The sequence below is a fragment of the Danio aesculapii genome, chromosome 11, assembly GCF_903798145.1.
Source record: "Danio aesculapii chromosome 11, fDanAes4.1, whole genome shotgun sequence".
In the NCBI taxonomy this organism is placed as follows: Eukaryota; Metazoa; Chordata; class Actinopteri; order Cypriniformes; family Danionidae; genus Danio; species Danio aesculapii.
This window is the reverse complement of record NC_079445.1, coordinates 14,272,950-14,283,720: the sequence shown is the minus strand read 5'-3', so window position 1 is coordinate 14,283,720 and position 10,771 is coordinate 14,272,950.

Below are 10,771 nucleotides of genomic sequence, written 5' to 3'. Positions count from 1 at the left end.
AGCTTTGTCAGTTTAGTTCCCCATTTCTTTGGCGAACCCTGCAGAGTTCCTCCGAGGCCCCCAGCACCTGACTCAGCGGAGGAGTCAGGTGTTGGCCCGTTACGTTGTCGGCATGCCCGCTGGTCAGCCCGCGTTCTGGGTATAGGTGCCTGCTATGTGTGATCCCCGCTGGCGATCCCATACGTTCACTCAGCCACGGTATAGTCCCCCCTTCTAGGGCAGGCTCGTGTCTTCCCTCCCCGCTAACCATCCTTATGCAAGGACTCCCCATCTCTGGGCTAGTCCATAGGTTGTCACCAGGTCTCCCCCCACTGGGTAACAGGTGAGCTCCGCAGCGTCCTCCCTATCGGGACTGAACGCTTTCCCAACGTACTGTCGTATCAAAACCTATTTTACTGGGTTATTGCGACTCCCCGAAAAACATAACTGTTCTGAACAGGTAAGTGAGGGCCAGGGGACACGTTGGAAGACTGTGTCTCGGGGCGTTGTAGGTGCGCTCGCTCTACTGCGTGGCACACCCTTCGCCAGGGACGCAGTAAGGTTCTTTCGTTGTGGCGTTTTCCATAGATTTCCCCATAGTGGAAGTTTCCACATAGCATTGGAGTTCCCCATCCGAAGGGGAACGCTACGGTTACTAAAGTAACCCTTCGTTCCCCGAGGGGGGGAACGGAAATGCTATGTTCCTTCGCCACAACGATTGTCCCTTAGCTGTTGAGCGTGAAAGTCTCTTCAGCTAGAAAAGGATGTCGAGCATAGCACTGGCTGCGTCTTTATAGCATGACTGATTGTCATTGACGCCAGCTGTGCACGCTGACGCTGCCAACTCATTGGCATTTCATTGGCCCGTTTTTATACTCTTTCAGATGATTGGATTCTGACGAAATCCCCATAGTGGAAGTTTCCACATAGCATTTCCGTTCCCCCCCTCGGGGAACGAAGGGTTACTTTAGTAACCGTAGCGTTTTGTGTGTTTTTCACTAAATCAGTGACATCCTTTTTGGCAAATAAAGAGTTAAAATCCTGTAATTTTCTAAGCAGTTTAGTATTTTGATCAGGACTGAAGGTAGGACATAGGATTTATGCAAAAAAAAGAAAAAAAGAAAATGAACAAAATATTTATCTGATATGCATTTTCTCAAAACGTGTCAAAATAAGATTCATCACCAAACATCTTTCCACTAGCTAAAACACAGAGAAAGTAATTGCCAAATTAAGAGTGGATGTAAACATCCCCAGCAGTACATTAGGGTTAGCATTAAATGTGTTTTGGACATTACTAGCCACAATTAGAGTGTGCATAGATCAGCACCTTGAATATTGTACATGAAATAGTAGAACACCTCGGTAACTTCTGAATATTCATTTCAACATATGGTTTGGGACACACTAATTCTAATTTCCACTGCTATTAAGTTGGATAGCATACAATATGGGATGCAGCAAAATACATATCACACAGCTGTCAAAAAAAGGGCATACTTACAAAACGTGATTTTGTAAAATAAAGAAAACAAATAGTCTGCACTTTCTGCTGGTTCAATGTCCACCTTGTTTGGCATGATTTCTGCCATCTTTTGAAATCATGGGTTTTTATAATAAGATTATAATGTATTGATTGACCCTTTCCATCTAAGTATGTGCTATCTATGTCCCATACAAGCAGCAGTTTTCAAGTGTTGACCAGTCTTAATCTACTAATTATACTGTATGATTTATTTGTGGTGCAACATGGTAGATAGCAATATAAGGGCACATAATATGAGAGTTGTGATTGGTAACATCATCTTTTTATCAAACTACTTGCAAAGGGTCAATTATGGTCAGTTATGCGGCACTGATACAATTTTTGTTGCATTTTATTTTTATGTTTCCCAGAAAAACATGACATTGAAGGTGCATTCAGTAGTATGAAATCACAATAGTGTCGTTGATTAATGTGGTCACATATAAATTACATTGAATTATATTGAGAGCATATAATAATCTATATCATACGTCTCAAACTCCATTTCTGAAGAGCCGTAGCTCTGAACAGATTTGCTCCAGCCCTAATCCAACACAGCTGATTCAACTAATCAAGGTGTTCAAGACTACTACAGACTATTAAGCAGGTGTGAGTTTGAGGTGGTTGGAGCTAAACTCTGCAGAGCTTTGGCTCTCCAGGAATTGAGTTTGAGACCACTGATCTATATAATGATGCATTACCCAAATTGTAAAAATAAACAAAACTACTACTCTCTATCCATTTTTCTCCGTCATTAAATCTGTCCACACCGCATACTTGGCCAATGTTTAAATCTGATTGTTTTTAAATAAGTGTTTTGGCATGCAAATAAAATGACACGATTTCAAGTTGTCATGAGTTATCGAAACTTATTGTTTATTTCATCACTAAAACGTTAATAAGCATGTCAACGTCTAATTTTCACTTTATGCAAAAGGATTTTCTTCAGTATTTAATAAAACATTGCTTGTCATGACATGGTGAACCATTTCTGCATGGCATAAAACATAAATAAAACACCTTTTCTTCAAATTAATTCTCGCAAAACACCATTCTTCATGCGAAAAGTTTAGCACCAAGCTACTGAATGCACTTTTAATTATACGTTACATTGGAAGGTTTGTTGAAGATTATTACATTTGTTTTGTACTTTGTAAATGACTTGTTTAATTTTATTTGACTGCAAATGAATTCCCTTGAAATTATGAACCATTTCAAGGGAATTAAGTTATCCTGCTAGCTGGTCAAGGTGATCTAGATGTGCATGTGTTTTACTATGTGGTTATATTTATTATTTCAGTTCAGTTAACATGTCGAATATCTCTCGTTTTGAAGGGAAACTCAACTTTTTTCTTTTAACTCCATTTAAACAGCTTATTTTTAACATTTTTTTTTAATTATACATTCAGCTGATCTCTTGGTTTGGCTGGAACAATTTTAGCTAAGCTTAGCTTAGCATAGATATCATCATTTGGCATAATTTCGCTCAAAAATGACCAAAGAGTTTGATCATTTTCCTATTCAAAGCTGGATGCTTCTATAGTTTATGTACTAAGACCAACAGAATGAAATGTTGCCATTTTCTAGGCCTGTAAGACTAGGAACTACACTAGCATTCTGGCGTAATAATCAAGGAATTTGGTTGTACCATGACTGCAGCAGGCACAATAATATTATGCAGTGCCTGAAAATAGTGCCCAGCAAGGTAACTTCCAATGTAACTGACTGCCTAGAATCAGGGGCAGATTTAGTGGCTTTGGGGTCCTAAGCAATTTTCAGCCATAGGGCCCAAGTCCTGAAATGCACCCTTTTAACTTTTATTTAATATTTATTTAAATTGCTGTTTTTTTTATATCACTTAATCTTCTTTTTAACATTTTAAATTGATGCAATCTCTCCATTTTAAATGATTAATCTTCTTAAAATGAATTTACAACTAAAAATCATAAATATAAATATAAATATATATATATATATAAATATATATATATATATATATAAATTTGACTGCTGGAATGCTCCATGATGGATTTTATTTTGTAATATGAGTATTATTACATAACATTACATTATTATAATTATTTTATATTTGATTTGTATATTAAATAATACTTATTATAAGTAATACATTTTGAACACCCTCCATACATTTTATAATAACTTTAGGTTTCAACTGGGAACACTAGCAAGGTTTTAACTTACAGTATATTTACTAAATATTAATATAAGAAACTAATCCAAAACTACAACATTATTCATATACTAAATAAACAGCTATCAAATCTACCTAATTCAGCAGGTTGGTGTTGATAGAGCTGCAGAAATAATGGTGTTGCCTTGATTACTGCAGTAAACAAAGCAGCCATGATGTCAAATTTAGCAGGATTTTATAGATTTCATAAACTGCACAGCATTCTGATATTCACAGATTTAACTCAAGCAAACTTTAGCATACAGCCATAAATTTCATAATCAAAAATGATAAAAATGTAATACCTTGCAAAATAGCATTTAAGACTTTTTAATACATTGATTTTTCAACATTTTATTACTTTTTAAGACACCGCAGACACCCTGTATCAGTTTAAAAATTAATTGTCCATTGATCTTACACTACATAGTACACTTTGTAACTAAAGAAGAGGGAAGCTTTTAATAGGAAAATTATCACATCTCTTTGGTCATTTTTGAGCATGATGCTAAAGGAGCTCGGCTGAATGGATTCAGAAATTGTAAAACTCAACAGTTTATCTGTTGATAAACTGTTGTAAATTGAAATTGGAATTATAAAATGAACCTATTTTTTTAAATTGGGGTTTCCTTTTGACATTTTTTAAAATATCAATTTAACTGCCCAAATCATTGGGAAGAACTTTGTGGAAATGTGTTCAGATTCCCAGCAGGCAAATGAGATTAGCATGAATGCAAAAAAAGCCTTTCTGATGTATCTTGTTCATTTATGTGCACATTTTCACCTAACCATGTTCACATTTCATGAATATAAAATAGAATTTTATGGATTAGCTGATCTGTCCTCAACTTGGCCTCATATACTTTAAAGTCTTTGCGTCACTGTGAGTTTCATATTTATTTTCTGGCTCAATTTACTGTCCATCATTACTAACATTCCAGTTCCAATGTGTTCCTCACCCCTAATTGCCTTGTTGTCTGGCCATGGGCCTGACATATCTCTTTTATATAGATGCATGCTTTTATAGGCACATAAATCACACGTAGCTACATATACATATCCATTTTCCTGTTAATGATAATGTTCCAGTGCATAATGTTCCAGTGCATGAGTCCCTAACCCCTTATGACAGGCTGAGTTCAAAGACACATCAGAACAGAGGACAACGTAGGAATACAATAAACTGGTTTTAGTTACTGGATTGGGCATTCCAGTCAGATAGGGTACTTAACTGGCCATCACAGCCCTGGTTCTTCTGATAGCGAGTGTGTGTGCTTTTACTGCCACTGTTGACTGTGTGTTGTGAAGGTCTGCTTTCTAATCAACTCGAGTTGTAGAAAGAGTTGGAACGAGACATTAAAATGTGACGTGTTTTAATGAAATCTCAGCCTCTGTCCTTTTTTGCTCTTTTTTTAGAGTATATGCATAAATCTTAATGTATTACCCATTGCACTTTTTTTGCTGATATTCACTAACCAAAAAAAAAAAAAAAAAAAAAAAAAAACATTAACTAAAATGTACAAAAAAATGTATAAATCAATGATGTTTGTACACATTCATTTACAAAATGTTGTGCACAGCAAAAAAACTAATGAAAACCTGGCATTGTATATAATTAATATGGTTCTTAATTTAGAAATCATGTTGAATAAACTTTTCTGGTAAATGTTGGAGTATAAATCCGTAGTCTGATTTGTGAATTTATTGTTGTTATGTAGTAAATCAATAAACATACAGCATGACTAATCTGATTCAAAAACATATGACACTTTCAAAGTCCCTCAGTTTTTTGTATGTTAGCATCAATATGTTAGTGGTCAACAATGCAGCTCCCTAAAGACACTATAGGAAAATTTTAATAATTTTAGATGCAACCATGCATTTCCTAAATATGTAACACTTTAGAATAATGGTCCGTTAGTTAATGTATTTACTAGCATTAACTTGAAGTATGAATAATCTTGTAAAGCATTTATTAATCATAGGTCTACATTAACGAATGCATTATCAAAATCCAATGTTGTGCTTGTTAACATTAGTTAATGCACTGAGTTAACATGACCTAACGTTATTTAACTTACAGTTGAAGTTAGAATTATTAGCCTCCCTGAATTATTAGCCCCCGTTTATTTTTTTCCCCAATTTCTGTTTAACGGAGAGAAGATTTTTTTAACACATTTCTAAACAATAGTTTTAATAACTCATTTCTAATAACTGATTTATTTTATCTTTGCCATGATGACAGTAAATAATAATTTACTAGATATTTTTCAAGATACTTCTATACAGCTTAAAGTGACATTTAAAGGCTTAACTAGGTTAATTAGGTTAACTAGGTAGGATAGGGTAATTTGGCAAGTTATTGTGTAACAATGGTTTGTTCTATAGAAAAATATATAGCTTAAAGGGGCTAAAAATTTTGACCTTAAAATGTTTTTTTTTTTTATTTAAAACTGCTTTTATTCTAGCTGAAATGAAACAATTAAGACTTTCTCCAGAAAAAAAATTCTCAGACATACTGTGAAAATTCCCTTGCTCTGTTAAACATCATTTTGGGAAATATTTAAAAAAGAAAAATAAATTCAAAAGGGCGGCTAATAATTCTGACTTTAACTGTAAATACATTAACTAGCATTAACAAAGATTAATAAATAATGTAATCAATGTATTACTAATAGTTTGTTCATGTTAGTAAATACATTAACTAACAATAATTAATGGACCATTATTTTAAAATGTTGTCCCTAAATATTTTGATATATTTAAGTGAATATATTTATACAAAATAATAAATGCTACATAAAGACAAAATAATAAATGCTCCACAGTGTTGATGTGAACTCGTCCAAGTGAATAAGTACAAAGAGGGGTGGAACCAAAAAAAGCAAGGATGCACACAATTGCCATTTTCTCCGGTGCACTATTATTGAATTGCATATGTGTCGATAAAAATGAAGTAGCTAAATATAGTGTTTGAACTTTTCCAGAAAACAAAAAAAAAATATACCATAAAAAAAAATACACCATAAAAAACAATACTTCTCAAAAAGGCAACTTTCTCTCCCAATATGCGTTATTCTTTGTTAACAATAATTACTATATAGTTGAATGCAAATATTATTTCACTATTTTAGACTTAGTTTAAAGGGATAGTTCACCCAAAATGAACATTTGCTGACTATTTAATCACCGTCAAGTGGTTCCAAATGTTTATGAAAACCCAACAGTCCACTTTATTAAATGAAATGAGTGTAGTTAACTCAAATTTTACTGAAAGTTAATTCTACTCACTTGAAAAGAGTTTTGAGCTCAGTGTTGAAGGTAATGAGTTTCTTACATACCTCATTACTTTAACTTAAATGGAGTAAGTTCACAGTACTCATACATTAATTTGTTTGTTTTTTAGCTCAAATGGTTCTTTGCAATCGGTTTCCTTCAAACGCTTTGAGTTGCATTAACTTATTGGGTTTTAATGTACTCAAATTGTTTCGTTTACTCAAATGGATTAAGTTCACAGTACTCATTAGGATTAGTTTTTGAACTTAAATGTTTTGTTGAAATTGGTTTCCTCAAATGGTTTGAGTTACCTCAACAGTTACAGTGTATATTTTTTTTTCTGTTGAGAGGATACTTTGAAGAAAGCTATAACCATTGACTTCCATAACAGGGAAAACAAATACTATGGAATAGGTATCCGGCTATCTTCAAAATGTCTTCTTTTGTATTCAACAGAACTATTCTATGTAACAGTGATCTATTCTGATTGGCTAGTGAGATTTTGATAAAGGCTTACTGTCCTAGAGACTTCAGTGAGCGTACTTACATGCATGTTGTTGTTTTTTAGTCAGGCACCATAAATATGATTTCCATTTCCATAATGTTTTTGCATTAGTTTCACAGTTTGATCTTTTCCAGAGACACAACAGCATAGAGCAGATCATACGATAACAAAAATCAATGAAACTTATTAGACTGATCTTTTAGTATTTTAAAAGATAAATAAATAAACATATTTTATTTATTTATAAAATTAAATCTTGTTTCAGGCCTAGCAACGAGAACTAAGGAATGTTACTGTTGCTATTCAGAACTAAGAGCCACTGCATTTTTGTCATTCCTATTGTTGGTGGCTAAATGACCAGGCTTCAGAGCAACTATGCGGTGCATTATGGGATAGCAGAGGGGTATTCTCAGCTTTTGTGCAACGTTTGCTGATTATAGCAGTATTCCAGACTGGTATCCCTGCCCTCAGCACACTCACAGACACACACAGCTACTACATGCATGCATGCACTGAATCTCTGACTGTGAGCCAGGTCACCCCACACACACTTTGGCCTTTTATGCTTAAGATGATTCTGCTCGTTTTGGCAGAGAACTGTAATTACCACATGCAGCCATATTGGAGGAGGAGCTTTACCAGAGCAAGTGAACCAAAACACAAGTTTTATGGGTAGTAGTTGAAAACTTGTTGTTCGGTCTGGCTGATATGGTCTAGACCAGATTGATACCTGCAGTGGTACTGATGGGGAAGGCCAGGCCTGTTTTCAGCTGTATGAAACACAATGGTCTTGCCATTTCCATGGAAATACAAAAGGTAAGATGAGTTATTCCAAGCAGGAAATAATGTTTTATTTTGAGGACTAACAACAAAATAAAATAAAAATGCATATAAAAAAGTAAATAATTTGTACAATTAAAAAAAAAATAATAAAAATTATGCACTTCTTTAACGCAAATTCATCCACAGACTGGACTCCTCAGGATAAAGTTGAGCTCATTTCATGCTAGTGTCTCCCTGTGAAGCTCTAAGAAGCAAGATCCGCATCAAATACCAGCTCATAGAAGCATGTTCAAGTACACTCCTCCTTGGCAGGTGTTGTGCAACAGTCTAGATCATGATTTTAAGGTAAGGTTGCACAGACATTTACAGTGTTCAGCATATAAGTACACCCCTCACAAATCTCTCATTTAAATTAATATTTTCTATAGGATACTTTACAATATTATATTTGTGCACATACATTAGATTAGTCAGTATCGAAGCCAAATCTGGAGCTAATATAACAAAATAGATTACAATAAAAGCTCAAATTTATATGTTAGAAAAAAATGTTATAACATTTTTTTTTTCATTTTTTAGCTTGTAATTTTTTTCAATATTTTGCTTGAATTTAAATGTATTATCTTTTTATTTCTAAAGATGTTCAGTGACTAAATTATATTTTAATAAATATATCTGTTTAATAAATCTGTTTTGTTCAAATTCACCAATGCATAATAATATTCATTTTCAAAATGGGGTGTATTAATTTATGCTGAGCACTGTATGTTTAAAGAAGTTCATGTATGCAAGGACTTTAAAATTAATTTTATTCTACAATAATTTTCCTAGACCTCTCCTAAACAGCTTCATAAAACCTTTATACACGTGCTGACTTTCATTCGTCTGTAAATAAAACGAAATAAAATATATATTTGTATAGCATTACACTGTAAAAATTATCTGTTAATTAACGGTCTCCGTATTTAGTGTTTTTTGCCTATTTAAGGTTGTGAATTCATAATGAGGCCTTGATCTTTGCTTTGTCCACTTTTGATGTTGAAAATTCAACTGTACGGTTTAGCAAAGAGACATTTTTGTAGTTTGAAGTAATATAATGTATAAGAAATAATATATAAATAAATGAATCTGTAAAATAACAGAAAATATATTGGCAGTTTATTACAAGGTTGTTGCAGCATAAAATACAACACCAAACGTGACAATATATCACTTTAAACTATTGAAAATGTTCATAAAAGTCACTTTTTCCAAAAGTGTCAGAGGAAAGATCAAGGTCACAAAAATGAGATTCAAAGGCATGAATAATAGTAATAAATAATGAATAAATCACAAAATACAGAAAACTGTTAATTTATGGATATTTTTTACAGTGTAATACAAACTTTATGATGCTAATAAAACAACTGTTGTTTAAAGAAGTATGCGTATGCAAGGGATATAAAAATTTATTTATTTTGCAATAATTTGTAAAACTGGACCCTAAACCTTACCTAAACAGCTTTATAAAACATACAAACCTTTTATACATATTGATCTTCACTTATCTGTACATAAAATATAATTTGAGTTTGTACAAACTTTATGATGCTAATATAGCTATTAAAATACTTGTAGCTAAATACCTTTTCTGAACATGTTTTAATTGGATTATGACATGTAAATAAATGCTGGATTTCTTTAGCTGTGCAAAAAAAAAAAAAAAAAAAAACTAAAATATTAGCTTCAAACATTCAACAATTATTGGAAACCTCTTGAAGAACTGCTGTGGTTAAAATTGTAGTTTAGCTTAAAAAAAAAACGTATTGTTCCAAACATGTATGTGTTTCTTCCTCTAAACTAGGGCTGCACAATATACCATTTCAGGATTGATATCGCAATTATAGCAAATTAATACTATACAATGTTATTTTAGATTTTGTAATTTTTTTTTTTTGTAAGATTTATTTGCCTCAATATTGTTAGATTCCACTAAAACCATACCATAAAGCACTGTTTATTTCATTTGTATCTATGTTCTGTTATTTTCATCTGTGCTTTATTTTTTTAAATTACATTTTAAAATAATTTTGGATCTTTTATGCAGACGCATTCCCCTACAAAATGATCCCAATGGATGTAAAATTATGAATACTTCCTAAACAAAATACAAAATATCGCAATGTCAGCTTTTTCCAAATATCATGCAGTCCTACTCTGAACACAAAAGAAGACATTTTTGATGGGGAAAAAGATAACTAAACAGTCAATTGACTTTTAAATTGACTTTAAAACCCTTTGACTGCCCCTCCATCAAACGGTTGACCCTGTTTTTACTGTTTTAAATAATGACTGTTAAATAATGGTTTACACACACAGCATTGTTGGTTTACAAAAAATTAAACAAACATCCTGTTGCACAAAAAAAAAAAAAAAAAAGAAAGCTTGTTAAATGAGAATCTGAAATATTTTATGGCATATGTAAAAAAATGAGATTTAGTATTTTAAAATGTTTTATTTTGAATACTTTAAA